Source organism: Cryptomeria japonica, chromosome 1, assembly GCF_030272615.1.
Source record: "Cryptomeria japonica chromosome 1, Sugi_1.0, whole genome shotgun sequence".
In the NCBI taxonomy this organism is placed as follows: Eukaryota; Viridiplantae; Streptophyta; class Pinopsida; order Cupressales; family Cupressaceae; genus Cryptomeria; species Cryptomeria japonica.
In genome coordinates this window covers 638,412,340-638,437,690 of record NC_081405.1, presented here as the reverse complement: position 1 = coordinate 638,437,690, position 25,351 = coordinate 638,412,340, and the positions used below count along the sequence as shown (strand labels likewise).

Genomic DNA, 25,351 nt, shown 5'->3' with positions numbered 1-25,351 from the left:
ACTTTTGTTTTGCCGATTAATTCCCCAAACGATTATTGTTTCCTTGGTATTGACTAGACATTAATGTATTCAATCCAATAGGTTCCCCCTTTGAAATAAATTGAGGTTTGATAAAAGTCCTTAAGCTTGGGTAAAACCATATAAGAGGAAATCAACTAGGGTATAGCTCTATCATGTCTCTGTAGACTCACCAAGAATGCAAGTACAGGTATGGAATCTCCATCCATGGTACTTAGTTATTATAAATGGTAGCAATCAAGTTTTTCAAGCCCATACAAACAATCACTGAACTATATCCTATAATGGAAAGCCAAAGAGGATTCTTGATCAATAAAAATTCAGTTTTGGCATTAGAAATAGCAAAATATTAGCCAGCAACTAAACTCTTTACCCAAATAACATGGTCTCCAATACAAAATATACCCTTTTCTTTGGGAAAAAAAGGTTGTGTCAAATGATAATATCAATGTACCCAGGGATGTGTCATGGGGTTGGTTTTCGTATGATATCCTGCCCAGAAACTTTTGGTGAATAGGGTATGGGAACAGATCATCTCCTCCCCAAGCCATTTTGTTTGTTTATGGGAACATCCCCCAAAAGTGGGAAATGTTTCCAGGGACATCCACTTTTCTTTTTCCATCCCCGATATCCTATGAATGTCGAGAAATCCCTTGTCATAAAATTGAAGCTTCTAAAAAAAAATGTTATTTCACTCCCAAAAACCCTAGTCTACATTCATTTCTCTTCTTTAATCATTTATCGTTTGCATTATTAAAATTTACATTCACAAGCAAGAAGGCAAAACAATATGCACCATTGAGGCCCATGCAGCCTCAAAGACCTTAATTTGGGCTCGTTGGTTGGGGTTATGCCTCTTGACCCCACCCTATATTGCAACAGAGAATGCAACAAGGGCTCTGCCCACAAACCCCACAAAGGGTGTTGCCTCTCAACCTGGTAAGGACTACCACCATTGAACCACGACTCTAGTTGAAGGAGAGAGAAAAACAAAGTTTGTTTTGTGCTACACTAGATGGAAAACAACTTTTTCGTTTTTTTTTTTCTAGTTAAATCCCAAGTAAGTGAATTTCATTTATACTTATAGTTTGCTAAGTCAATTCCAATTCCAAGTAATGTCACTATGATGTAAATCATTTTGATTAGTAATTAACATTTATGAAATTTTGAATATTTTTTACAAACTATTGTTATTTTTATATGATTTAAATATTAAATCTGTATATATAAATGTGTGTGTCCATACATTAGCAGCTCCTTTGCAGTCCCCAAAATCTAGGAAAAATTTTCCCATCCACGGCCTACACATCCACCTATCTGAAAAAGAGAAACACCACATAATAGTAACTAAAAATGCAAGTTCTTATCTTTCAAGAAACGGTGATTCATTCATGCATGGTAATTTATTTAGTAATATTCTTTTGGGTAATTAATCATTCATCATAGTTAACTGTCAGTTAGTGTAATGTCCCTTTTCAGGATCATCTTATATTTTGCCCTATATTCACAAATCCAATAAAACAAGGAACGTGATATAGTTAGGTATATTTCTCACCCAAGGATAAGATAATTCCGCATCAAAAACCTGCAATCATGTTAGCCAAATATTGAAGATATAATCCATAAGATAGATCTATTGTTCAGGTTAGAACATATATCCATAAATATATAAATCTAGTCTACCATGTGGAGTACAACCATAATGATATGAGACAAGGAGACATGATAAGGTGCCCTAAATTGATCCCCTACCCTAGGCCCAAGAGCAGATCTCATATCCCTCTTGGCTTCATGTGGCCTTCCGCCATCTCATATGAGGTGATGTACCTAGTGGGGTCTCCATAGTCGTTCCCCTTCATCATGCCAACCTTCCTTACCCTCTTATGATTGAAGATCCCTTGAGTTCATCCCAACAACCAATCATTATAGGTATTGTAAAGGAACCGCAATAGGGTGCCCTAAAATGACCCTCTACCCTAGGCCCCAGAGTGGAAACTCTATCCCCCTTGGCCTCATGTGGCCATTCTGCCATCCAGATGAGGTGGTGTGCCTCATGAGGAATCCATAGTTGTTTCCCCTCCTTGCATTCCCTTCCTCACCCTACCATGATTAATTGTTGCAAATTGGAAATCACATAATTGCTATTGTCCAATATTCATAATGCTAAATATGTAGATGTATATATTATCATAGAGTATAAAGGTTCATGCACACACAGCCCATTTATATATATGACAAGGAATTAGAATAGCACGGATCTAAGATTGATTGTTCACCTTTATATGAATTCTGATCTTCTTTGATGCTCGGTCGTGCTGCTTGCTTGATTGTCTTATTCCTAGTGATAATTCTGCCCTATATAGCCTTCAAGAAGTAAGTGGGATCACATCCTTTGCAATGGTTACCCTCCATAAAGAAATGTCATTTTAAGTTAATGGCTGAGTTGCACTGTAGGTTGCTTATAGCATTATATGTTCTGATCTGGTCCTCTTTGTTGTCTTCCTTTATATTTGCTCTATAACTCAGAAAGAGTGATGTTCCATGCATTGTTGTTCTAATGTTCACCAAAAGACTTGTTTATATATCCCTCAACATGCCTCTTTATCCAACGGCCACCTCGCTTTGATTAGATCGGTCAGCATTAATAAAATAATTATTTATTCGTTTTGATCCCATCTCCAAAGGGAGCACTTAAAGCAAGGAAGTCAGCCTCTCTTAATTAATCCTCAGTCAGCTCACTCCAACAAGAAATGATTCATACGTGGCCACTAACAACGTATTCCAGGTCGGCCCTATTTAGTTATTTCGTTGCCTGGGAATTGGCCCTAGGAATTTCAATTAGCTTTACATCTAAATTTTTATCTATTTAGGCTGCGATTGTTATTTATTTTGCCCTAGTCTCAAGTGGGACATGACAATCTGCCCAAGTCCCAAAATTGCTTGTCCTCAAGCAATAGTAAAATGATCATGGAGTCTAGTTCATAATCTGCCTTTTGCTGCTCTACTTTAATTATCATAAGTCACTAATTTGAACAACTTAACCAAGGTGTTGAAATTTTAACACAAGTTTTCTCTCATCTTTCTTTCCCCATCACTTGAAAATGTGAAAGATTGATTTGGATGGACCCAACGTATATTGAACACCTCTTTGCGTTAACACAAGAACTTGCCACATATTGAGATGAGGATTAGAAGCATGACACACATCTATGACCTTAAATGCAATGTTCTTTTCTTGTTATTCTCATATTCTAGAACAACCAAAAACCTCATGATGACAGGGATATTGTGATGTCCCCATCTTTAACTTAGAAAGTTAACCAATAATAAACAACTAGGTGATCAAGGGTGGCAGCCTCGATAGCATTTTCAAGTTGTTAGGAGTCAGAATATCATAAACTTATGTTACCCTGAGTTTCCGGGACGGGGGGACAAGGGGACAAGGAAATGGGGAAACAAGTTTCCGAGACATTTTTTTTTCCCGGAACAGGGGACGGCAAGGGACGGCTATATATATAACATTGTATCACAGTAAACATTCATCATGGCAACATTTTCACAGTAAACTTCACGTTTTCACCAGTATTTTTTTTATTTTCCTGAGCACTACCGTGACGTCCTCCCATCCACCAAGCAATGTTCTTTTTTTTTTGTTTGGGAAAGCATTATGATATCGATATAGTATTATATCGATATCATAAATGATATAGATATAATAATATATCGATGTATATATTAATATACTATATGATATCGGTCTAAGGGGTTGAGCTTGATTGGTTAAAACACTAGGTTCTCACTATGGAGACCCAAGTTCAATTCCCAATAGGGACATCTGAAGTGGAATTCTAAGTTGTGACTATTGGCCTTGTAAATGATGTTCAATTTTCAATTCAATATGCAAGATGTATTCTAATTGTATTATCTCTATCTATGTATTATCTGTTTATATTATAAATCTGACTATCTTCTTTTGTATGGCAGGTGAGGAGTATTTATCGATTTCAATATCCTCTTCACAAATATCGATTGATATATATATGCAAGAGGGGAGGATCAAGCAGTGCCTTGACCGGTCATGTCTTATGGACATGACCGATCAAGACACTACTTGATCCCATCCTTTGATATATAACTATCAATCGGTGTTTATTTTAATCACCAGCCCGATACTAATCGGGGTCTATGTAACTTAGTGTTCAATGCCAATCGGTATTCACGTGGCATGTTAACCGATGTCAATCGGTGTTTGCGTGGCATATTAAACGATGTCAACCGGTGTCTAAGTTGATCGATACCAATCACTAACTAATAGTTAAGCAGTGCATACTTTGCCACCCGATAACAATCCGATAATCATTATTTGTTTACTACTGAGAAGATATCCGATATAAATCGAGATACATGGTTAACCCGATAATCATCGGTGATCACAGTTATAATGCAAACTGATATACCATGCTATAACATGATTATCGATATTGATCAATTAAGTAGATTGGATATATACAAATGAGGAATGATTTTCAAATGAAATAGCTTGAAGTTTACCTGATAGTTTATCGATAAAGTAGATTGGATATATACAAATGAGGAATGATTTTCAAATGAAATAGGTTGAAGTTTTCCTGATAGTTTATCGATAAAGTAGATTGGATATATACAAATGAGGAATGATTTTCAAATGAAATAGCTTGAAGTTTTCCTGATAGTTTATCGATAGGATAAATGATTGAATGAGAGACTTCATTTATCTTTCATTCAATCATTTATCTTACCGAAGCTACCATGCATTAACACTCCCTCTTAGCTAGGTAAGATAAATGAGAACAGTATATCAAGCATCACAATTCAAATGATGGTTAGTATTCTTTACACAATCTAACTTTCTAGGAAATCATATCACCTAATCACATGATATGAAGTATCACCTATACACGTGATACAAAATGTCCATCACGTCAATCTTGTGATGACAGGATATCACCTAAGCATGTGATATCAGTATTGCATAAACACGCAATACTTATGGATAATCATATGAGAAAATATTCAATTCTCATCTTTATCCAAGTTGTGGTAGGTGCACTAACATCTTATACAAATGTTTTACCACAACACAATCATGGCATATCCATGACCCACCAGAGATCCAACATGATAATTGGTTTGGACATTATAAGATCGTCACCTTATAATGTCTACATACAAGTGTTCATTATCTTGAGAGATCGTCACCTCTTAGATATGAACCCAGGGGATAAAATCCAAAATGTCCTATCATGACAAAGAAGTTTACACATTAAACATCTTATTGATGTGTAAATACAGATTACAAAGCAAATTACCTTTATATCATACCTAAACCTTTTCTGAAGTGATCAACCTTCACTCTGGAAAGAGGTTTGGTCAGAATATCTACCATTTGATCTCATGTACAAACATATTCTAATTGAATCACATTTCTGTCTACCATATCTCGCACATAGTAGTATGGAATCTCAATATGCTTGGATCTATCATGGAACACTGGATTTACTGAAAGTTTTATGCAGCTCTGATTGTCACAATGTATAACAGTGGGTTTCATAGGTTCTCCAAATAACCCCACAAGCAACTTCCTAAGCCATACTGCCTCTCGGGCAGCCATAGAAGCTGCAATGTATTCTGCCTCGGTGGAGCTTTGAGCTACAGAGGACTGCTTCCTGCTGATCCAAGATATCATGGCTAAACCTAGACTAAAGCAACACCCTGAAGTGTTTTTTCTGTCAATTACACTTCCAGCCCAATCTGAATCTGTAAATCCATGTAGGTCTATATCAACTTTCTCATATTTGAGACCAAGGTTTACGGTACCTTGTAGGTATCCCATGATGTGTTTTACTGCAACCAGGTGTATCTCCTTAGGTTCACACATAAACTGACTTAAAGCATTAACTGCATAGTAGCAGATATCTGGCCTTGTATTCACTAGGTACATCAAGGACCCAATCATCTGTCTGTATTGAGTAGAGTCAGTGGGTTGTGACTCTGATGCTGCTTCTTTAAGTTTGTGTAAATTGGTTTCCATAGGAGAGGTCATGGGCCTATAGTTTAGCATTCCGAATCTCTTCAAAATATCCAAGGTATACTTTCCTTGGTTTAGTATAATGTTGTCAGAATTCTGCCATACTTCCAATCCTAGGAAGTAATGAAGGAGTCTCAGGTCCTTCATATCAAATTCTTTGGATAGATCTTTCTTGCATTGATCTATAAGGTTATCATTTCCTGTGATTAATAATTCATCAACATATAAAATCAACATTAGCATATCACTTTTATTTCTTTTGTAGTAGAGATAAGGATCTACATCATTCTTAGAGAAGCCTAGTCCTGAGAGATAGGTGTCAATTCTTTCATACAAAGCCCTGGGAGCCTGTTTAAGCCCATAGACAGCTTTCTTGAGTCTACACACATGAGACTCTGCATCATGAATTTCAAACCCTTCAGGTTGCTCTAGGTAGACTTCTTCTGAGATCTCACCATTTAGAAATGTTGTCTTAACATCCATTTGGTGTACCTTCCACCCCTTTGCTGCTGCAATGGCTAATACAGCTCTTACTGATGTATAACTGGCAACAGGTGCAAAAGTTTCTTCATAATCTATTCCTTCCCTTTGTGAGAACCATCTAGCTACAAATCTAGCCTTGTTTTTTTCAATACTACCGTCTGCAGCATGTTTGATCTTAAAAAACCATTTAGATGAAACAACAGATTTCTTAGTTGGCCTAGGAACAATCTCCCAAACATCATTTTTCATAATAGACTGATACTATTCAGACATGGCATCCTTCCATACTTGATGTTCAAGTGCCTCGGAGACATTGTTTAGTTCGGCTTTAGAGAGATCATTCATAAGGGCAACATAGCTAGTGAATTTATTAGGCCTTTTGCTTTCCCTGAAGGTCCCTGAAGAAGCAACAAACTTTTGAGCTTTTGCTACAATCTTGGTGGCCCATAGTGGTCTTTTCTTGAGGTTTTCTCTAGGTGGACTTTGAGTTTCACTTAGAGATTCCTCAGGATTCTCCCTCTGAAGCTCAGGAGTAGGATCTTTATCTATGCTAAGGGTAGGGATGTAGATTTCAGGGTCTAGAGAGCTTTGGGCTCTTTTGAAGGCTAAGTCTTCTTCAAAGATCACATCCCTACTTAGTTCAATATTCTTTTGACCGGGTATATAGATCTTGTAGGCTTTGGAGGTTTCACTATATCCTACAAGGATTCCCCTTTTTCCAGAAGGCTCTAGTTTTAACCTTTTCTCCCTAGGTACATGAATATAGACAGGGCATCCAAATATCCTAAGGTGGCTAATATCAGGTTTTGATTTAGTAAAGACTTCCTCAGGGGTCTTATCTTCGAGATGGGAGTGAGGACATCTGTTTTGGATATATACAGCAATGCTAGTCGCTTCTGCCCAAAGATTGACATTTAGATTCTGATCAAGAATCATAACTTTGGCAGCTTCAACGATTGTCCTATTTTTCCTCTCAGCTACCCCATTTTGTTGAGGGTTATAAGGTATTGTTAACTCCCTCTTAATCCCTGAATTTTTACAAAATTCTTTAAATAATTCTGATGTGTATTCCCCCCCATTGTCAGTTCTTAGGGTTTTAATTTTATTTCCTGTGTACTTCTCTGTTAGTGATTTGAATTCTTTAAACCTATTAAGGATCTCTTCTGATTCTTTACATTTCAGAAAGTAGATCCAAGTTTTCCTAGAGTAGTCATCAACAAATATTACATAATACAAAATTCCCCCCAATGAAGGTATGGACATGGGTCCACATACATCAGAATGAACTAACTCTAAAATTTTACTTGTTTTCCTAGTACTATTCTGAAAAGAACCCTTAGTAGTTTTACCTAGGGCACATCCTTTGCATGCCCCTGAATGATATTGCTTTAACTTGGGTAGACCTGTGACAAGGTCTCCCATTGATGATAAAGCTCTAAAATTTAGGTGGCCTAGTCTTCTATGCCAGACTTCATTAGCATCTGTAGTTTCATGGATTAGGGCTAAGTTGGGCTCTGTGCATAGCTCATACAAGTAGCCTTGTCTTTGACCAGTTGTTTTAGCTTTCTTTTCTTGTTTGAGTTCGTATTTAGAACTTGGAGATCTTCATCTATATTCTTCTGCTTGATCCCTTTCTTATTTTGCCTTGATTCCTCTTGGAGACAGTCAGCCTTTAGCCTATCAAATTTTGGGAATTCATCCCTTGCACTGATGCCTTGGACGAATGTTTCCCATATGCTAGGCAACCCATCTAGAGCAATGAGTGTTAATTCTTTGCTTTGGATCTCATATCCAAGGGTTCCCAGTTCATTCCTTAGGGCAGATATTCGCATGAAGTAGGCATTGACTGATTCTCCTTTGATCATGGCTATGTGATTTATTTCTCTTTTTAAAGCCAAGGTTATACTGGCATTAGATATCTCAAATGCATCTTCAAGTGCTTTGAACATGTTGTAGGTTGTTTCATGTTTCCTTATGATGGGCATAATATTTCTTACCCCATCAACTATGATTTTGATGGCCTTTTCATTTCCCTCTCTCCAAGTTGTTTTGTCAGGTTCGATCTCAGGTTCTGCAGTTTCTGTTTTTACAAATGGTTTGACTTTATTTTCTTTTAGAATCATTTGAATTCTGAACTTCCATGCTGAAAAGTCATCGCCTCCTCCGAGTCTATCTTCAAATCTGATAGCGCTGGCCATTGAAAGAATTGTGATGTTGAATATATGCTTGATTTGAATTTTTCGCAAAATTGAACAGCCTCAGGTTCGATTTAACTATAGCTCTAATACCATGTAAATGATGTTCAATTTTCAATTCAATATGCAAGATGTATTCTAATTGTATTCTCTCTATCTATGTATTATCTGTTTATATTATAAATCTGACTATCTTCTTTTGTATGGCAAGTGAGAGGAGTATTTATCGATTTCAATATCTTCTTCACAAATATCGATTGATATATATATCCGAGAGGGGAGGATCAAGCAGTGCCTTGACCGGTCATGTCTTATGGACATGACCGATCAAGACACTACTTGATCGCACCCTTTGATATATAACTATCAATCAGTGTTTATTTTAATCACCAACCCGATACTAATCGGGGTCTATGTAACTTAGTGTTCAATGCCAATCGGTATTCACATGGCATGTTAACCGATGCCAATCAGTGTTTGCGTGGCATATTAACCAATGTCAACCGGTGTCTAAGTTGACCGATACCAATCACTAACTAATAGTTAAGCAGTGCATACTTTGCCACCCGATAACAATCCAATAATCATTATTTGTTTACTGCTGAGAAGATATCCGATATAAATCGGGATACATGGTTAACCCGATAATCATCTGTGATCACAGTTATAATGCAAACTGATATACCATGCTATAATATGATTATCGATATTGATCGATTAAGTAGATTGGATATATACAAATGAGGAATGATTTTCAAATGAAATAGCTTGAAGTTTTCCTGATAGTTTATCGATAGGATAAATGATTGAATGAGAGACTTCATTTATCTCTCGTTCAATCATTTATCTTACCGAAGCTACCATGCATTAACAAGCCTTCCATAGGATGGGGAAGGTCTTGGGGTCAATCTAATCAAACATAATAATAATAATAATTCAAAGATATGTAATGGGGATGGGGCCCCCTACTGTGTCCCCACTGGTTCATAGCTCCAGTCAAAAGCTACTGAGGCTTCGGCCAATTACCGATCAAAAATATATATATATATATATAGTATTATATGATACTATATCGATATCATATAGTATAACAATATTATATTATATTATATTATATTATATTATATTGAAATACAGTGAAACGGAAACGAAACTATGTAAAAAAAATTAAAAAATTAATCACTTACTAAGTTTGACAGTTTGTAAATTATTATAATATTTATTATTTATTAATAATTATTAATTATTAAAAATCAAAAAAAAAAATTTACTCACTGCAATCAGGGATTTTCTTAAAAAAAAATTAATTGCTTTCTTTAATAAAATATTTTAATGGCAGTGTCTTAAAACTGAAAAATAATTTTTATAAAAAAAATTGTTTTTTAATAGTCCCTACCACCAAAAACGGCTATCCATCCCCAAGACGGTTAGGGGATGGCTTGGGCGTCCCCAGCCATCCCAAGGATAGTCAACAGTCCCTGGAAAAAGCGTTGACCGTTTCCAAGTTTCCAGGACGGTTTCCAATAATTTTCGGGGATTGGGGACGGCTTGGAAATGTTTCCTGTCGTCCCCAAGTCCCTGAAACGGTTTTTGTTTCCGAAATGTGTGCCTTAAGGCCAGAAACGCGTTTTCGGGTAACACTATCATAAACTATACATTGTACTTATAGTTAGTTGTATATTTATATCAATTGTAAAATAGAAAGCATTGTGGAAAATCATCATATTCCATAAGACTTCACGATTTTCCTAACAGACCTTCAAGAGAAGCATGATAGATCAAGGTGTAATAAAGACAGGAAGTTGATATGTTATCCATCCATCGAGGGAAGAAGGCTTCATGAGCATGCAACACACCAAGCTTACATGATGTCAAGCATGATGACCCTAACCCAATTGGTTGTCATTGATGACAATTGAGAGAAGAAGAATGAAGATTGTAATAATGTCATCGATGTCAAAGTTATGATAGAAAGAAATTGATGAAGATAATTGTCATTGATATTGTTGTGACCTTTTCACACATCGCCCCATTGCAAATGGGGACCCCCTACTTTTTAGGCTTTTTCGATCTTTTGGCTTACGTTTTTGGGTCTTTTTGTAGCAGTCTCTTTCTAAGTTTGCGAGTGTTTGGGGATCATATTGGTCAAGTCTGCTTTTCGTTTGGGTGATTTTGATGAAGTCTAGGACTCATTTTGTTAATTTTAGGGTTTTTGCCTTCAGTCCTAGATTTTAGGGGTTTCTTTTAGGGTTTTGGAAAAACTGAACTTAGAACTAGAATCGAGACCCTTCAAGGAACCTCCCAAAAAAATTTGAGCGAATTCTGAGTGCTTACTATTTTTAGTAAGTTTCACTGCCTCCCGGATTGGTCTAATTTTGCCAAAAATCAAACTTACTATTTTTAGTAATTTCTATTTTTAGTAAGTACTTTTCTCACCTATTTTGCCCAAACCTTGACATTTTGAAACACTTACTATTTGGGAAAATCTATTTTTGGCAGGATCTTCACAGGAAAACACTGAAAACTGAACATCCCTGAAGACGTTGAATATTGAACGCTCCTGAAGATCATTTCTAAATCTAGAAGAGTCAGAAGGCAGACAAGTTGGATCAAAAATGGTTGTTTGGAACTCCTATTCTAGAAGAGGAAAGCATGCAAAATCATCCAAGTCTGGAAATTCACATCCATCCACCAATGTCATCTTGATCTGAAAACTAACCTGAAATTTCACTAAGTCTGAAAATTTGAAAGATCTTCCAAAATTCAGAATTTGCATTATGATTCCTATGGACCTGAAACCACTCTCAAACATCCTGCCAATATATATGAAATATAACTTAAAGTATAAGAAAGGAAAAAGACATATTGAAGATGCCACTTATACTTAAACGTTACATTTCATATATAAACATGTCCTAAATTGGTAGAAAACATCAAATTCCTTCCTCAAGCAAGAATGTCACCCAAACACTCAAGAGGGCGCCAAATTGGAGGAGCCATGGAGGATTCAAAAAACCACAATATTCCATGGCACATGCAAAATGCCGCCCTAGGGTGATGAAGGGCGCTAAATTCAATGAGTCTTGGAATTCATAGCAAATAAATGAATTTCCTTCCCTTAGTCAAAATTGCGCATTGGAAAGTGATAGGGCGCCAAAATGGAAGGTCCATGGAATTCATGAAGTGGATGGAGTTCCATGTTCAATGCAAAATGGCGCCTTAGATGAGGGTTGGGCGCAAAACCAAGGGAAGCAAGGAAAATCCTCAAAATTGCCAAATTCCTCCTCACCATCAAAAATCCGCCTAACACTTAGGGAGGGCGCTAAAGAGGGATAATAAAGGAAAGTCCTCTAAATCATAAATTCCTCCCCATGAAGAAATTTCGCCATGAGACAAGGAAGGGCACCGAAAAGAGATGTGCAGGGAGAGATGGAAAAAGGAGTGAATTCAATGCCAAAGGTGAAATAGCACCCTAGATTGGAGGAAGGCGCTAAACTCAAGATGCCTTGGAAATGGAGAAAATGTTGAAATTCCATGACAAATGCAAGATTGCGCATAGCAAAGATGAAGGACGCTAAAGATGGGGTCCCATGGAAAACTCATGAATTCCTTCGCAATTGAGAATTGCATTTGGCCAAAGAAAGAATGTTGAAATGACTAAGTCAAGGAGAATCAAGGAAGTGATGAATTCCGCCATGAAGAGTGAATTCCATGCTCAAGCTTGAAAACTTGAAAATTTGTCTAAGGCATGAAAATCCAAGGGTCAAGGAGGAATGAAAAGCAAAACTTCTCTCAGACATTTTTTTGAGAAATCCATTCTCGAGCATCAAATCACATCCAAATTTCAAAAATTTTACAGATTTGGATTCATAGGAGAATTCTCTCCCTCCTGGGCTTGAAACCCTAATTTGTGGAAAATTCCTAAAAAATAGGAGATGGTGAAAATTGATGGAAAACCTTCTCCAAGCAAGCAAAGTTGAAGAGACTTCAAGAAAATTCTTCCTGAATCAAATTTTCTCTCCAACAATTCTAGATGTGTAGGAGCGGATATACGACGGCAGGGTCCACTTGCATGGCGAGGATCTATTGAACGCATGGCAGTATGGTGGCGCATTCATTGCCAAAATATTTGACCAAATGGAGACCCGGTCATTGCATGAAGACTTAATGGAGCATCTTTCCCATGCAGTCGTCACATTTATGGCATTATGGCAGATTCCTTATGCATGCAGCTGTCACGTTCAAGAGATGATGGTGCATTTATGGCATCATGAGCGATTTGTATGAGGGTACATTCATTGCATAGTGGGCACTTTTTGAATGTAATGGTTAATTACTGTTTTATGGGTGTTGTTGTCATTTTATGACACCCTTGGTTCATCAGTAAGAACCGATCAAAGATACGATCCATGGACCAGCGCTGCCCTAGTTGATCAAAGAGAAAGCAGAAGAACCATGAAGTGTGAAGTGTTGCCTTGTCCGGAGGAAGTTCCTCCCTTGGCCTTTTCTTCCTTCTCCGGAACCCCGAGTTTCTGAGGTTCTTTCCCTTTGCCTTCTCCTGTTCTCCTTCTCTGGAACTCCCGAACCCTGAGGTTCTGAAGTTCCCTCTTCGTTTTCTTCTTTCCTAGAACTCCGAAACTCCGAGGTTCCGAAGTTCCTTCCCTTTGCTGCCTCTCCTTTCTTTTCCCGAAACTTCGGAACCCTGAGGTTTCCAAAGTTCCTCTCTTTCTTTCCCTTTCTCTTTCGTTCCCGGGAACTCCGGAACCCCGAGGTTCCAAAGTTCCTTTCTTTTCTTCTTCCCTCCCCCGAAACTCCGGAACCCCAAGGTTGTGAAGTTCCTTTGGTCAGTTCCGCCTTTTCCATGCCTTTTTTCTCAGTTCCCCGAAACCCCGAGTTTCTGAAGTTCCTTCCCTCCTTACCTTTTCTCTCTAGTTCCCCCAAAACTCTGAAACCCCGAGGTTCCGAAGTTCCTTCCTTAGCCCTTTTTTTTTTTCGGTTCTCCAAAACTCCAAAACCTCGAGGTTCCGAAGTTCCATGCTGCTCTCCTTCCTCTTCCCCAAAACTTCGAAACCTCCTTCCTTGTCTTCCCCACTTCGGGAACCCAAGTTTCCGAAGTCCCCGAACTTCTTTCCGACTGGCGACACTTCCGGATGGCGTGATCGACACTAAGGCTTTAAATGCTCCAACATCTTTGGTGACTTATGCACCTTCTTTTGTGGAGCCACAGGGGTGCATTTAATGTTTTTGGTAGGATTTCCATCAAGGGAGGTAGGGGGCCATGCTTGTTGTAGTGACATATGTCATGTCTGCATACTCTGACTTTGGAAGGTCAGTCAATCCACCTTCTCAGGGTTGCCTTTTGTGGGTATGGCTAGGTTGCTTGCAAGTACTAAGGTCAAGTGCATGCACTTCCCTGCACTCCCAGACTGACATGCAGGGGCCATGATCACTCTTGTAACCATTTTTCTATATAAGGTTTTTAAACCTCATTGTAAAGGGTTCTCCCCGTTCTGCCTTGAGCTTTCCTATGCTCTTTCTCTTCTCTTGAAGACTTGTAATTATTTTTGCATTTCTGCAACTGTAAGTTTGAGCCTTTGGCCTTTGAATGAATTGAAATTACACTCTTGCCTTCCTTCAACTTATGCATGTTGTGTATGTTTCCTTACCTTCATCATAGGTGTATGTTTTGTGGCTCTTCTCTCCATATATGTTGTGTTAACTTGTTTTTTTTCTAAGTGTGACTTGTGGTAATCCTTCTCCCCTCGTGACACTTAGCAAAATTCTAACCTCCATACATGCGTTTGGGTCACTCATGCAACTGAAGTTTGTGCATCTCTTGGGTATTTTAGTTGATTCCTTGTGCCATTCTGGATGGGGAGAGGAACAATCTCTTATCTTGGTGCATCACCTCCTTTGATTTTAAGCATTTCCCTCTTCCCTTTTCCTCTGCAATTTGTTAGGATAGGCCTAGGAGTTAACTTTGAAGTGTTGAGTTGGTTCAACACCTGCACCTGGATTGAGAAGGAAGTCGACCTTCTCCGAAGATTCAACCCCTTGCGCAAGGTCCCACACTTCGCGGTTGTTTCCATGTTTCACAAGGTTGCTGAGTTGATAGCTCAGCAAGGGTGTGAGCCTTTGTGATAACAGGTGCCATTTTTGGCAGGATTGTAATTAATTGTATAAGGGCATATTGGGTTATTAATTGGAGATTCTCACCTTGTTGCATCTTGTGTGGGGAATCTTTCAGGAGAAACCCTAATTAGGGTTTTGCATGTAATCATGGCCTAAGGCCTATATAAAGGGGTGACCCCCCTCATTTGTAAGGAGGAGAGATTATTATCTAAGATTGTTGTATCAGGATTGTTGAAGTAGCCAACTTAATACATTGTTTGATTTTGATGGTGTATTCTTGTTCTATTTTAGCACTCTGCATGGTCTTGCTCTCTTCATAGATTAGATTTGCTTTCATGTTGTTAGGAGAACGAGATTTGATAGGATTACTTGCTGCAAAATCTAAGCTCATACTTTTGGTGTGCAGCTGATTGTTGCATATTGTGTAAAGTTAGCCTGAGCCTTTTGTTATGTGTGTACGCTTAACTTCGATTATCAGTGAAGATTGTTCAATTCGATGGTCGACATTGGTGATCTGAAAAACTTCTACACACCCTTTGAAGATTGCACCGCCTTCGCGTAGTTGTGCTATGTTGGCGAAGCGAAGCATGGTTTGATTTTGCATGAGTGATCCCGTCTCTTGTTCTTAGGATTAGATTAGCTTTAGCATAGTTCTCTCTACCCTACTCTCATTTACTTTCAGCATATTTCGAAAATCCAAAAAATCCAAAATTAGGGCTTTCATTGCAAATCATTCATATAGAAATCCTTGAGCTTGCATAAGTTTATTATCCTCTTCAATTGAACATACGTAAGGCCCCTTGGGTTAACAGCAAACCCATCAATCAATTGAGTCATGTCCACGCACTGGAGGAACCTTGGAATTAGCCGTTTGAACTTTTGTGCAATCTTAGCATACGGACTAATTTTGATCAAGAGAGGGTAAGGTGACCATTGGTAACTTTATTCTGTGTCCGACGCTGTCATAAAAAACACGTCAACAGATATGAATCGATCTACATATATAAATCCAGTTTGATATCTGAGACAAACATTGGGTGATTAAAAAAGACAATACTTACATACAGCAATACATGTGGACCATGATTAAGAATGACAAGTCAGCAATCCATATAAAGAACAGATAAGACATCAGGTAGTAATACAGCAGCAACTCCAGTCAGCCACATAATAATGCAGCAATTTGAATTATAGAAGAACATCGATTACTTACAAATGAGAGGAAGACCAGGAAGATCAATCCTCAATGTTTACATCAAACACTTAGAAAAACATACTATCCCCATCGCCGCTTAAAGGAGTAAGACAGCAATTACTAATCATATTTTTTGATGAACAAACATTATACTTGATAGCAATTAAAGTATAAGTGATTAGAATACACAAATGATTATGAAGACTGCAATTTTAGTGTCAATCCTCATTATCGCCACCAAAGAAGTGTATCAAGTGATGTTATCTAATCACCGATTAGTTATCGACTAAGCGGGTGCAATTACCATGGCAAGTTAAATGTTCAAGTGGTACAATTTGTTCCTGGAGAAATACAATTGTGAACAGGTGTGTCTATTCCCAAGCAAACAGTTGCAACCATACACCACTATGAGATATTTAATGGGGATCAATCTCATCCCAAAAGCATATCGAAGTTGGTTTTTGTTTACTCTTGTAGTCCTACGTGGATCTGCTCATTAGAGCATATTTTGGCCTAGTGTCAAGACCAGTTGCATATAAGACAAGTTCGATATCAGGAAGAGCACCACCTTTGTTGCAAGCATATCAAGTCCAATCAGAAACAACATCATATCGCTATAAGCAATATCATTATTTATACTTGCATATACATATCGTTATATCAGGAGCAGCGGAACATCATAACACTATAAACAATATTGGAGAGATAATTGCATAAGTTTAAGGATCAGAATCAAACACAGCAAAGACATTATTGATAATATTTGTAAGTTTATAGATAGATCAGGAATACCAATTCAATCATCGCTATAAACGATTGATATAGTGATCAAAATGATCTTGCATATATCTAATTCATGAATCAGAGATAGCAATGGTATGGATATTAATTGTATAATATAAGAACAATCATCTAGAAGTGGTATCATAGACAGTCATCTTTAGTTCAATCAATATTATTAGCATCATTGGAAACTTTGAGGAAAGAAGTCTCTTGCAATTGATTCTCTTATAAGTTAATTGTCCCTATTTCCTAAGTCTGAACATAAGAGGACATTACAAGTGGTAGTAGAGCATTGCATTTTGTGGTTATATTGCATTATTCCTAAAACAGGACATTACAGTGGTATCTAAGCATTGCATTTTGTGGTTATATTGCAATGTTCCTAAAACGGGACATTACAAATACACTTACAATAATCATAGATATTCATGGAGCAGACATGACAAACCCCGAGCATACACATGAATATATGTGGACACAAGGCATACAATCAAATACATGTATTGTTAGATCCTTCTTATTGACTAGAATGTATTCATTGATTCATATGTACCCTGTAGTCTGGCGGGAACAATGCTCTGAGACCACTTATAATGTCCCTTTTCAGGATCACCTTATATTTTGCCCTAAATTCACAAATCCAATAAAACAAGGAACATAATATAGTTAGAGGTATATTTCTCACCCAAGGATAAGATAAATCTGCATCGAAAACCTGAAATCATGTTAGCCAAATATTGAAGTTATAATCCATAAGACAGATCCATTGTTTGGGTTAGAACATAAATCCATACATATATAAATCTACTCTACCATGCGGAGTTCAACCATAACGGTATGAGGCAAGGAGACATGATAGGGTGCCCTAAATTGATACCCTACCCGAGGCCCAGGAACGGATCTCATATCCCTCTTGGCCTCATGTGGCCTTCTGCCATCTCATATGAGGTGGTGTACCTAGTGGGGTCTCCATAGCTGTTCCCCCTCATCATGCCAACCTTCCTTACCCTCTTATGATTGAAGATCCTTGAGTTCATCCCAACAACCAATCAGTGTAGGGGTTGTATAGGAACTGCAATAGGGTGCCCTAAAATGACCCTCTACCCTAGGCCCAAAAGCAGAAACTTTGTCCCCCTTGACCTCATGTGACCATTCTACCATCCAAGTGAGGTGGTGTGGCTAGTGACGGATCCACAACCATTCCCCCTCCTTGCATTCCCTACCTCACCCTACTATGATTAATTGTTGCAGATAGGAAATCAAATAATTGCTATCGTCCAATATTCATAATGCTAAATATGTAGATGTATATATTATCTTAGAGCATAAGGGTTCATGCACACACAGCCCATATATATATAAGGGTTCATGCACACACAGCCCATATATATATGTTAGAACAATTATTCACTGCATACAACAGGGAATTAGAGTAGCACGGATCTGAAACTGATTTGTTCACCTTTATATGAATTCTGGTCTTCTTCGATGATCAGTCCTGCTGCTTGCTTGATTGTCTTATTCCTAATGATAATTCTGCCCTATATAGCCTTCAAGAAGGGTGTGGGGTCAAATTCTTCGCAATGGTTACCCTCCTTCATAAAGACATGTCTTTTTAAGTTAATAGCTAAGTTTGACTGTAGGTTGCTTATAGCAGAATATATTCTGATCTTGTCCTCTTCGTTGTCTTCCTTTACATCTACTCTAAACTCTGAAATCAGAATGATGTTCCATGAATTGTTGTTCTAATGTTCACCAAAAGACTTGTTTATATATCCCTCAACATGCCTCTTTTGTTTACTTTTAGACCAGAATTTATAATAGGCAGAAATACAGAATTACTTTTTCTTTGATTTTGTATTTCTGAAGCAATATATCAATATGCTGAGGATATCGATTTCTCCCTTAGACGCTAGTTTCCTCCAATATGATTAATTTGGTTATTTGTGTTTGCTGGGTGAATAATTACAGTATATAATCCACACAAATCACATGTATGAGCACAGTGAATATTTTCTACAAACCACACAGCATATGTATTTCTCAGGCATCACACGAATATACACAGCAGATCATTCACAAGTATCGCATGTATAAGAACAGCATATCACTCCCCGATCGTATCTCCTAATGCCCCCGATTGAAGGGATAAAATACCTGTTCAAGAGACGTGAAAAGTCATCAAGGAATGGGTGTGATTCACTAACACCCGATAGAGAACCATTATAAATCATCCATTAACAAATGGATAGTAACTAAAAAAATCATTACGTAGAATATCGAACATGCAAACTATTAACGATAGTTAGTGACATAACAATGATGAGATCACTGATATAAGACAGCGATGAATACCGTATTAATAATAGTTAAGATAGCAGTCAAGGGAAAGATATCTCTTGCTGCTATAACATCAACACTCCCTCTTAGCTAGGGAGGTATCTTTCCAAATATCCATGTCATGGAGTCTCTCAACATGACACTCACAATGGCTACACCCATTTGTGGAAGAAGGGTTCATCACGTAGTCACTCAACGTGATGTCCACCATGGCTACTCCCATGTGTGGAAAGGAATATGTGCACAAGTGCCCATCACGGAGTCTCTCAATGTGATGTTGTCATGGAGTCGCTCAACATGACATCCACCATGGCTACTCCCAGAGGGTGGATAGAACTACATCTCCGGCTCAGAGATGGACAAGGGCTTTCACCTCAAATTTCTCTGTCACAGAGAAAGATGCATTATAGCAAATCACAAAAGATCACTGATGCTGAGTCTCCCTCTCAGCAAGGGTATCATTCTCCACAACTCCAAGCTTGTCTCGAAAATGCAAAAACTTCACTCTAGAGAAAGGCTTCGTGAGAATATCAGTCGTATGTTCATCAGTGCAAATATACTTGAGTTGAATTGCTTTCCTCAGCACCATATCTATGATATAATGGTATTTGATCTCAACATGTTTTGTTCTATCATGAAACACTGGATTGACAGATAGCTTCACACAGCTTTGATTGTCACAATGAATGACAGTCGGCTCAAATGTTTGTCCAAACAATCCTGCAAGGAGCTTAACGAGCTGCTACACATGCTACAATATATTCGGCCTTTGTAGTGCTTAGTGCCACTAAAAACTGCTTCTTGCTACACCAAGAAATCACGGCAAACCCCAAGCTAAAGCAACATCCAGAGGTGCTCTTCCAATCAACTATGCTTTCGACCCAATCAGAATCAGAGTAGCCTTGTAGCTTTCGATCTACATTGGAAGAATATCTCAAACCATATCCAACTATGCCACTCAAGTATCTCAAGATATGCTTAGCTGCAACTAGATAAATTTGCCTTGGTTTACACATGAACTGACTGAGGGCACTCACTGCATAGCAAATGTCTAGTCTAGTATTGACTAGATACATTAACGATCTCGTGCAGGAGCACCTAGGACTCATTTTTCAACACAGGTTTGAGAGTAAGTTTGATTTTCATTAGCTTTGAGTGGGAATGGTTGTTTAAATTGTTTTTGTGTTGCTTTAAGTTGTTTGGATGAGTTTTGAACTCATTGTGACGTTTTGTTTTCCTGTTTTCATCTTTTGCTCAAAATTGTCAATTTTGGAGTTGCCTGGCAAAATGTTGTAAAAAGTGAGTTTTTAATGTGATTTTGTTTTGAAAAGGTCTAGGCATGTTTTGTGTTTGGTTTGTAGGTGTGAGAAGTGTTCTTAGGTGTTTTGTGGGTTTTGAGTTCAACCTTACACCTTCTAGGCATAAAAGTTGTCATTTTAGGCATCCAAAATGTCAAATTTAGTGTGCTTGGACATGTACCTGTCCGTACAGGAGGATAACCAACCTGGAATGGTATTTATTCTCTTGTTGGAACTATTGTAAGGGTTGTTCAATCGGAGTTTTTAATCATTATGAAAGTTTGCACTCATTTTACCTTGTTTTTCCCTAGTTTCTAACTTGGTGTGAGCAGCAGTCCGTACACCTGCTATACTTTTCCGTACTGTTCTTGCATTTTCAGTTTCTACTATGTTTTCTTAGACTTCTCCCTTTGGTGGCATTAAATTTGATTAAGTTTTGAAGTTGTAGCAAAATTGGTTTGATTTCACAGTTTCACTGCCCAGTCTAGGAATTTGGGCAAGAATGCTTGACCAACTTGGTTTCTTGAAGTCCTAAAATGTTCATGGCTTCTCAAGAACCAGTTGGTCAATTTGTAAATTATGTAAATATGTGTTTTGGTTTCAAGAGTGCAGGTACCAGGTGTTTTGTGGCCATGGAGCCCTAGGCAAGTATGCCATTTGGCTAGGGTCTTGCATAAGTTTGATGCTTTGCTCTCCCATAGCAATTGCATTCTTTTGGTGAACTGTCCTATGTGATGTCCAAGAGATATGTGCAAGCAAAGAGGCTTCCTAAGCCTGGTAAAGGAAGGTTATTTGTTTCAGTTTATGAATTGTAAACCAAAACAGTGAGTCACTGTTTGGTAGTAGTGTTCCTTCCTTGTTTGCTTTCCACCATTCATTGGTGTGTGAAACCCTCTGTCAATACTTTGTTTGATTGTAAACAAGAACAAAGAGAGGAGTAAGCCCTGCCCATGGGTAATGTAAATGCCAAGATCAAACAATGATCTCCTTAGGCAAAATGAAAAACGCCCAGCAGGCTGTCACAGTCAAGTATGACTGATTTTTGCATGTTTGTTGAAGTTGTTCATGAATTTCTCCTCTCCAAGTTGCAAGTATGAAGGACTTCATGTATGAAGAAGGCAGAGCATTGCTAAGAAAGCGCAAACAAACCTTCAAATAAGAGTTTTAACATTGCAAAGTGCAGGTCCAAAATGGGAAAACAGTGAAAAGAGAAAAGTGTAGTCCTATTTAGTTTGACAGTGAACTATTTGTTATTTGTAATTGCCTAATGCCTTTTGTGCAGGGCAAATTGGATTCCTTCTTGTCTCTAATGTTGGCCATGTTCATTATGCTTCAGTTGTAATTGGAAGTTTTGCAAAGTTGTGTTTGTAGAAGGCAAAAAGTGAAAAGTTGTCAAATGTTGCATTTCCCTTTTGTGCATTTTATGAAAATCTTGTTTTTCACTTTGTGAAGTTTAAACCTTTTTGTTTATGGCCTGGTTAGTCAACAGCAAGGTAGAATTAGGTGTCCTTGAGTCATTTGGAGATTCCCAAGTTTGAAATTTGGTTTTTGCCAACAAGCCCTACCAAAACCCTCCTTTTATGCCCATTTTTGGGACAGTCACGGAGAAGGCTTTAGGGACCCCTAAACTTGATAAATCTTCAAGAACCCCCAAAAGAGTATCCAAATATGTGATGCTTTCAGTCTGGAAGTCCATCGCTTGAGCAGGGTGAGCACAAAACCCCAAAAGGAGGGCTAATTGCTTGTAGCCTTTTTAGGCCTCAAAATTGAGTTTTGATCAAATCGGGTTTTGATCAAATCGGGTACACAAATGGTGAATGTAAAGCACAAAAGTCATCAATGCCAGTTGAAACAAGTTGTCCTCACATGAATTTGACACCTTTTGTGGGGTAGACTCCAAAAACATAGTTTTAGCACTTGAGGAGGACTTCTACATCTCAAAACATAGAAGACAAAAGACACCATTGGGAGCAAAACTTAGTATCAATGTGTAAACCAACAAAAGGAGACCTTGTGCAGTCAGGGAGCAGGTTAGGGACAGAGGAATGAAAGCCAAGAGGATGAACAAGGAGTCAGTTTACCAAGCCAGAGTGGTTATGGGGTTGAAGCCCTTGAGCAACCAAGAATTCTTGTCTTAGGGAGGTGGATCAAGAGGAAGTTTCAGGTTGTCTATGAACCTTTGCACTCTGATTACAGCAACAATACCTTGAAATTAGTAAGGACCTATACTTAGTGAACATACAAGTCACTTGAGAATTCCTTTGCACTACCTCCCTATCACGATCCAATCAACTGTCGGTACATAGTAGGATCTAGTAGATCTCAACTAGCTGCAGACTCACTTAACTTCTTCAAATTTGTTTCCATCGGTGTAGTCATAGATTTGCAATCCATCATCCCAAATCTCTTCAAGATATCTATAGTATATTTCCCTTGACTTAGAATAATCTCATTGGGTCTCTACCACACCTCCAATCCTAGAAAGTAATGCATAAGACCTAAATCCTTCATCTCAAATTTAGAAGCTAACTCCTTGCATTTGACAATGAGATGATCTTCTCCAGTAAGAAACAAGTCATCAACATAAAGAACCAATATTAGAGTCTCACCATGAATTACCTTGAAGTAGAGATTTGAATCTGCATCATCCTTGGATAGTCCCAAGCTCATCAAGTATCGATCAATCCTCTCATACCAAGCACGAGGTGCCTATTTAAGGCCATACAATGCCTTTTTCAATCTGCATACATGTGATTCCTTTCCATGAATGACAAACCCATCTGGTTGTTCAATGTACACTTCTTCAATTACACCGTTAAGGAATGTTGTCTTTAAGTCCATTTGGTGTAGCTTCCATCCTTTAGCTGATACAATAGCAATAATAGTCCTGATGGATGTATAGCGAGCAACAGGACCAAAGGTCTCTTCATAATCTATTACCTCTTTCTGAGAGAATCCTCTAGCCACAAATCTTGCTTTGTACTTTTCAATGCTTCCATCAGCTGCATGCTTGATCTTGAAAAGCCATTTGGAAGATACAACTGATTTCCCTTCTGGTCTAGGTACAACATCCCAAACATCATAATTGAGAATGGACTGATACTCCTCTGTCATAGCATCTTTCCATACTTACAGAGTTGATGCTTCCTCAACACTGGAAGGCTCAGACTCAATGATGTGGCTCTTTGATGCCACATAGCCTGGAAACTTTTCTGGTATTTTGCTTTCTAGGAGCTGCATACTTTTCTGCATCTTGCATAGTCTGTCTAGCCCATAGAGGTCTCTTTCGACCTATAGCAATATCTCTTGGACCATCAGTAGGTTCCAAAGGCTCAACTGGATCAATAGCCTTTTCAAGTTCAGTAGACTCCCTCTGAATCTCGAGAGTATGATCAACGTCCATGTCCTGAGGAGTCCCCTGGTCTTCATTATCTATCTCCATGTATGAACCTTTAGATCTTTTGAATGCAACATCTTCTTCAAAAGTGACATCCCTGCTCATCTCTATCTGTTTTTGTCCTGGGATGTAAATCTTGTAGGTTTTTGAAGATTCACTGTAACCCACAAATATTTCTTTCTTGCCAGATGGTTCTAACTTAGATCTCTTATCTTTAGGCACATGAATATAAACTGGACAACCAAAGATTCTCAAATGACTAACCTTAAGTTTCACACTTGTAAATGCTTCTTCAGGAGTCATGTTTTCCAATATTCGATGAGAGCTCTGATTTTGAACATACATTGCAGTTCTGGATGATTCTGCCCAAAGGAAGATTTGTAAGTCTTGATCATGGATCATAGCGTTGGCTGCCTCAACTATGGATCTATTCTTTCTTTTTGCTACTCTATTTTGATGGGGATTGTAAGGAACACAAAACTCCCTCTTAATCGCTGCCTCAATACAAAAATTACGGAAGCTTCCAGAGGTGTATTCTTCTCCGTTATCAAATCTTAGAACCTTGATCCTTTTCCCATAGCTCACTTGAACTGGTGGAATCATGCATCAATGCTTGAATTGGGCGAATGGAAAGTCTATATAGACTCTCTTGACTAACACCAATCACTCGGGTTGTTTTGATGCTAGAGTTCTTTGGCCAAGCAAGAACTTTTCCCTCAAAAAATGCAACTTGATATTGTAAAGCGGAAAATCGCGGTCGAACCCTAGTTGGTCTCCCCTCTTCTAACTCCGGGGAGAGAGAAGGGAGGTTCGCTAGGATTCGATGGGTTTTCACTTAGGGGAGAGACTTTACATTCAAAAGAGGGGTTGAAACTCATAAGATCCAATCCCACGCAATGCAAGATGGGATGCTAAATGAATTTCAAGGGTTAGGAAAGCAAGGCTACCCTCTTTTGTAAAGAATGTTGATTAAGGAAATTAAGCTAAGGATGCATAGAAAGTCATAAAGATTCGCTTATAAACTGAGTTTAGGTTATAGGATGAAGCTGCGGACCTGGAATTAGCAGTAGAATGTCGATACGGCGCTGTCCTGCAAATTTGAGAAAAAGTTGTCGGGACGATGGCGCCCGGCGCCACGGTCCTCCGAAAAATCCGCGAAACGAAGGAGGATCTGTTCGTCTCTGCACAAGGATTCCAGATCTTCAATCTCAGCCGCGTACCTGCAACCTACACACAAAAAAGCGAAGACGATTGGGGGGTTAGGGATTAGGGGTTTGCCTTTAGGTCAAACCCCGGTTTTGGAATTAACCAAGAAATGAGCAAGTGCTGTAAATGTAAATGACTGTAATGTAAAACAAGTACTAATACCTTGTTCTAAGGATGTTGGTATCCTTATGTGCGAAGGTTTAGATGTTGTATGGTGTATGTTGTAGCATGTAATAA

General features: G+C 38.3%; 1 protein-coding gene across 3 annotated transcripts in view; it reads right to left on the bottom strand.

The window, feature by feature from the left end:
* LOC131042458 (exocyst complex component SEC10b) overlaps nucleotides 1-25,351 on the bottom strand; it is a 180,794-nt gene that overhangs the window by 140,005 nt on the left and 15,438 nt on the right. The gene's annotated exons all lie outside the window — the stretch shown is intronic.